General features: G+C 35.8%; 1 protein-coding gene across 1 annotated transcript in view; it reads left to right on the top strand.

Annotated features, from left to right (window-relative positions):
* The first annotated feature begins 7310 nt into the window (after positions 1–7310).
* LOC120035933 (claudin-11-like) overlaps positions 7311–7500 on the top strand; it is a 3393-nt gene continuing 3203 nt past the window's right edge. Inside the window, exon 1 of the mRNA XM_038982413.1 lies at positions 7311–7500. This exon is cut by the window's right edge and continues 431 nt beyond it. The gene's annotated coding sequence lies outside the window, so the exon portion shown is untranslated.

Here is a 7500-nt window from a genome sequence, read left to right on the forward strand (position 1 = left end):
TCTACATTCTGCATAATGATAATATCATCTCTAGGATGGTTACTTCCTACATTCTGCATAATGATAATATCATCTCTAGGATGGTTACTTCCTATATAGACCTACATGCTGCATAATGATAATATCATCTCTAGGATGGTTACTTCCTATATAGACCTACATTCTGCATAATGATAATATCATCTCTAGGACGGTTACTTCCTACATTCTGCATAATGATAATATCATCTCTAGGATGGTTACTTCCTATATAGACCTACATGCTGCATAATGATAATATCATCTCTAGGATGGTTACTTCCTATATAGACCTACATTCTGCATAATGATAATATCATCTCTAGGATGGTTACTTCCTACATTCTGCATAATGATAATATCATCTCTAGGATGGTTACTTCCTACATTCTGCATAATGATAATATCATCTCTAGGACGGTTACTTCCTACATTCTGCATAATGATAATATCATCTCTAGGATGGTTACTTCCTACATGCTGCATAATGATAATATCATCTCTAGGACGGTTACTTCCTACATGCTGCATAATGATAATATAATCTCTAGGATGGTTACTTCCTACATTCTGCATAATGATAATATCATCTCTAGGACGGTTACTTCCTACATGCTGCATAATGATAATATCATCTCTAGGATGGTTACTTCCTACATTCTGCATAATGATAATATCATCTCTAGGATGGTTACATCCTACATTCTGCATAATGATAATATCATCTCTAGGATGGTTACTTCCTACATTCTGCATAATGATAATATCATCTCTAGGACGGTTACTTCCTACATGCTGCATAATGATAATATCATCTCTAGGACGGTTACTTCCTACATTCTGCATAATGATAATATCATCTCTAGGATGGTTACTTCCTACATTCTGCATAATGATAATATCATCTCTAGGATGGTTACTTCCTACATTCTGCATAATGATAATATCATCTCTAGGATCGTTACTTCCTACATTCTGCATAATGATAATATCATCTCTAGGACGGTTACTTCCTACATTCTGCATAATGATAATATCATCTCTAGGATGGTTACTTCCTACATTCTGCATAATGATAATATCATCTCTAGGACAGTTACTTCCTACATGCTGCATAATGATAATATCATCTCTAGGATGGTTACTTCCTACATTCTGCATAATGATAATATCATCTCTAGGACGTTACTTCCTACATGCTGCATAATGATAATATCATCTCTAGGATGGTTACTTCCTACATGCTGCATAATGATAATATCATCTCTAGGACGGTTACTTCCTACATGCTGCATAATGATAATATCATCTCTAGGATGGTTACTTCCTACATTCTGCATAATGATAATATCATCTCTAGGATGGTTACTTCCTACATTCTGCATAATGACAATGTCATCTCTAGGATGGTTACATCCTACATTCTGCATAATGATAATATCATCTCTAGGATGGTTACTTCCTACATTCTGCATAATGATAATTTCATCTCTAGGATGGTTACTTCCTACATTCTGCATAATGATATATCATCTCTAGGATGGTTACTTCCTACATTCTGCATAATGATAATATCATCTCTAGGACGGTTACTTCCTACATTCTGCATAATGATAATATCATCTCTAGGATGGTTACTTCCTACATTCTGCATAATGATAATATCATCTCTAGGACGGTTACTTCCTACATTCTGCATAATGATAATATCATCTCTAGGATGGTTACTTCCTATATAGACCTACATGCTGCATAATGATAATATCATCTCTAGGATGGTTACTTCCTATATAGACCTACATTCTGCATAATGATAATATCATCTCTAGGATGGTTACTTCCTATATTCTGCATAATGATAATATCATCTCTAGGATGGTTTCTTCCTACATTCTGCATAATGATAATATCATCTCTTGGATGGTTACTTCCTACATTCTGCATAATGATAATATCATCTCTAGGACGGTTACTTCCTACATTCTGCATAATGATAATATCATCTCTAGGACGGTTACTTCCTACATTCTGTATAATGATAATATCATCTCTAGGATGGTTACTTCCTATATAGACCTACATTCTGCATAATGATAATATCATCTCTAGGATGGTTACTTCCTACATGCTGCATAATGATAATATCATCTCTAGGATGGTTACTTCCTACATTCTGCATAATGATAATATCATCTCTAGGATGGTTACTTACTATATAGACCTACATGCTGCATAATGATAATATCATCTCTAGGATGGTTACTTCCTACATGCTGCATAATGATAATATCATCTCTAGGATGGTTACTTCCTACATTCTGCATAATGATAATATCATCTCTCGGATGGTTACATCCTACATTCTGCATAATGATAATATCATCTCTAGGATGGTTACTTCCTACATTCTGCATAATGATAATATCATCTCTAGGATGGTTACTTCCTACATTCTGCATAATGATAATATCATCTCTAGGACGGTTACTTCCTACATGCTGCATAATGATAATATCATCTCTAGGATGGTTACTTCCTACATTCTGCATAATGATAATATCATCTCTAGGACGGTTACTTCCTACATGCTGCATAATGATAATATCATCTCTAGGATGGTTACTTCCTACATGCTGCATAATGATAATATCATCTCTAGGATGGTTACTTCCTACATGCTGCATAATGATAATATCATCTCTAGGATGGTTACTTCCTACATTCTGCATAATGATAATATCATCTCTAGGATGGTTACTTCCTACATTCTGCATAATGACAATGTCATCTCTAGGATGGTTACATCCTACATTCTGCATAATGATAATATCATCTCTAGGATGGTTACTTCCTACATTCTGCATAATGATAATTTCATCTCTAGGATGGTTACTTCCTACATTCTGCATAATGATAATATCATCTCTAGGATGGTTACTTCCTACTTTCTGCATAATGATAATATCATCTCTAGGACGGTTACTTCCTACATTCTGCATAATGATAATATCATCTCTAGGATGGTTACTTCCTACATTCTGCATAATGATAATATCATCTCTAGGACGGTTACTTCCTACATTCTGCATAATGATAATATCATCTCTAGGATGGTTACTTCCTATATAGACCTACATGCTGCATAATGATAATATCATCTCTAGGATGGTTACTTCCTATATAGACCTACATTCTGCATAATGATAATATCATCTCTAGGATGGTTACTTCCTATATTCTGCATAATGATAATATCATCTCTAGGATGGTTTCTTCCTACATGCTGCATAATGATAATATCATCTCTAGGATGGTTACTTCCTACATTCTGCATAATGATAATATCATCTCTAGGACGGTTACTTCCTACATGCTGCATAATGATAATATCATCTCTAGGATGGTTACTTCCTACATGCTGCATAATGATAATATCATCTCTAGGATGGTTACTTCCTACATGCTGCATAATGATAATATCATCTCTAGGATGGTTACTTCCTACATTCTGCATAATGATAATATCATCTCTAGGATGGTTACTTCCTACATTCTGCATAATGACAATGTCATCTCTAGGATGGTTACATCCTACATTCTGCATAATGATAATATCATCTCTAGGATGGTTACTTCCTACATTCTGCATAATGATAATTTCATCTCTAGGATGGTTACTTCCTACATTCTGCATAATGATAATATCATCTCTAGGATGGTTACTTCCTACATTCTGCATAATGATAATATCATCTCTAGGACGGTTACTTCCTACATTCTGCATAATGATAATATCATCTCTAGGATGGTTACTTCCTACATTCTGCATAATGATAATATCATCTCTAGGACGGTTACTTCCTACATTCTGCATAATGATAATATCATCTCTAGGATGGTTACTTCCTATATAGACCTACATGCTGCATAATGATAATATCATCTCTAGGATGGTTACTTCCTATATAGACCTACATTCTGCATAATGATAATATCATCTCTAGGATGGTTACTTCCTATATTCTGCATAATGATAATATCATCTCTAGGATGGTTTCTTCCTACATTCTGCATAATGATAATATCATCTCTTGGATGGTTACTTCCTACATTCTGCATAATGATAATATCATCTCTAGGACGGTTACTTCCTACATTCTGCATAATGATAATATCATCTCTAGGACGGTTACTTCCTACATTCTGTATAATGATAATATCATCTCTAGGATGGTTACTTCCTATATAGACCTACATTCTGCATAATGATAATATCATCTCTAGGATGGTTACTTCCTACATGCTGCATAATGATAATATCATCTCTAGGATGGTTACTTCCTACATTCTGCATAATGATAATATCATCTCTAGGATGGTTACTTACTATATAGACCTACATGCTGCATAATGATAATATCATCTCTAGGATGGTTACTTCCTACATGCTGCATAATGATAATATCATCTCTAGGATGGTTACTTCCTACATTCTGCATAATGATAATATCATCTCTCGGATGGTTACATCCTACATTCTGCATAATGATAATATCATCTCTAGGATGGTTACTTCCTACATTCTGCATAATGATAATATCATCTCTAGGATGGTTACTTCCTACATTCTGCATAATGATAATATCATCTCTAGGATGGTTACTTCCTACATTCTGCATAATGATAATATCATCTCTAGGATGGTTACTTCCTACATTCTGCATAATGATAATATCATCTCTAGGACGGTTACTTCCTACATTCTGCATAATGATAATATCATCTCTAGGATGGTTACTTCCTACATTCTGCATAATGATAATATCATCTCTAGGACGGTTACTTCCTACATGCTGCATAATGATAATATCATCTCTAGGATGGTTACTTCCTACATGCTGCATAATGATAATATCATCTCTAGGATGGTTACTTCCTACATGCTGCATAATGATAATATCATCTCTAGGATGGTTACTTCCTACATTCTGCATAATGATAATATCATCTCTAGGATGGTTACTTCCTATATAGACCTACATGCTGCATAATGATAATATCATCTCTAGGATGGTTACTTCCTACATGCTGCATAATGATAATATCATCTCTAGGATGGTTACTTCCTACATTCTGCATAATGATAATATCATCTCTCGGATGGTTACATCCTACATTCTGCATAATGATAATATCATCTCTAGGATGGTTACTTCCTACATTCTGCATAATGATAATATCATCTCTAGGATGGTTACTTCCTACATTCTGCATAATGATAATATCATCTCTAGGATGGTTACTTCCTACATTCTGCATAATGATAATATCATCTCTAGGATGGTTACTTCCTACATTCTGCATAATGATAATATCATCTCTAGGACGGTTACTTCCTACTTTCTGCATAATGATAATATCATCTCTAGGATGGTTACTTCCTACATTCTGCATAATGATAATATCATCTCTAGGATGGTTACTTCCTATATAGACCTACATTCTGCATAATGATAATATCATCTCTAGGATGGTTACTTCCTACATTCTGCATAATGATAATATCATCTCTAGGATGGTTACTTCCTACATTCTGCATAATGATAATATCATCTCTAGGATGGTTACTTCCTACATTCTGCATAATGATAATATCATCTCTAGGATGGTTACTTCCTACATTCTGCATAATGATAATATCATCTCTAGGATGGTTACTTCCTACATTCTGCATAATGATAATATCATCTCTAGGACGGTTACTCCTACATGCTGCATAATGATAATATCATCTCTAGGATGGTTACTTCCTACATTCTGCATAATGATAATATCATCTCCAGGATGGTTACTTCCTACATGCTGCATAATGATAATATAATCTCTAGGATGGTTACTTCCAACATTCTGCATAATGATAATATCATCTCTAGGATGGTTACTTCCTACATGCTGCATAATGATAATATCATCTCTAGGATGGTTACTTCCTACATTCTGCATAATGATAATATCATCTCTAGGATGGTTACTTCCTACATGCTGCATAATGATAATATCATCTCTAGGATGGTCGCTCTAGTTTTGAATAACATGTATTAGCTACATTGTGGATTGATTTAACCCCATATGAATGAAACAGCTGTTATTAGCTCAATCCTAAATACAACTATAATCCACAGTCTTACCAGCCTCCTCTGGCTTCTGCCCTTGAAAGGTAACAGTTCAAGAAACAGTCCAATTCTGAAGGGAAAAACATGGTCATTTAATTCATAGTAAGCCTAATGTCATCGAGGTCAAGGTGACTCAAGTGTTTTAGTAAAACGTTACGAGGCTCCTCTTCTGATAAGCCACAACTCTAACGACACCCACACCTGTAGATTCCAAGCCTTAAACGGTGAATATGTAAATATGCAAAATACAGACACATACCATTGTGTAATGAACAGCACAATTCAATAATCACAGTATTTAACGGGTGCCTTACTTGTCCTTCACACCTAAGTTTCAGTAATGTTTCATTTCATAATGACTGTGTTGCTAGAATGCAGCCCTCCTCCTGATGACAGCCACTCTGCTGTAGTGACAGAGCTGTCATAGTGAAAGACTAAGAGTCACTTCGTTACGCTCCTTCTCCTCCTCTCTCTGATTTAAAGGCCACACACACGCACACACACGCACACACACACACCAGGAGAGCTGAAATCCCATCATCCTTCACTGTCATCCTGGCATTCTGATCATCCTCATTACCATACTATTCCCATTCCCATGATGCCTTGCTCCTACTACATCATCGTTCTCTATCTTCCTCTCTCTCCTTCTTCCTGCCTCTCTCTCTCCTTCTTCTCCCTCTTCCTGTCTCTGTCTCCCTAACTCCCCTGTGGGATGACTACTCCATTAAATTAATGAGTAATTCTGATGAAGTCCCTTCAGACTCCTGAGCAGGAGTCTATAAAGGTAGCTGAACATGGGGACCAATAAGTTGTACCCTCCTCATGCCTGAAGTACCAGAGGCAGCACCAGGTATGTCCACCCCCTGTTGGACATACCTAGAACTGACAAGATTTTCAATGGCCAGGAGAGGGCAGTAACACTTTACAAATCATTTTGAGAGAGAGAGAGAGAGAGAGAGAGAGAGAGAGAGAGAGAGTATTTTTATATTTCTCTCCATCCCTCCAATTGGTTAGAAGTTTCCAGGTATTTTTTTTCAGACCTTTCTCTACTATAAAACGAATGGAAAAGTGCTGAAGCTTTTCTTTAGAAGTGGAGACTCTCCAAACTGACAGGACTACACAACAGACCCAGGAGAGACAACACACAGTTCTTGGATTACTTCTTGAGGAATATTCTAATCGAAAACTCACACTAACTTCACACAGCATTTGGCTGTCATTTTCTTCTGTTTTACAGTTTTCTCCAGGGTTTGTACAACACGGGACTATTTTGAAATCATTACAATTCCTTTCACAATAGTCCCAC

Source organism: Salvelinus namaycush, unplaced genomic scaffold (assembly GCF_016432855.1).
Source record: "Salvelinus namaycush isolate Seneca unplaced genomic scaffold, SaNama_1.0 Scaffold1157, whole genome shotgun sequence".
NCBI lineage: Eukaryota > Metazoa > Chordata > Actinopteri > Salmoniformes > Salmonidae > Salvelinus > Salvelinus namaycush.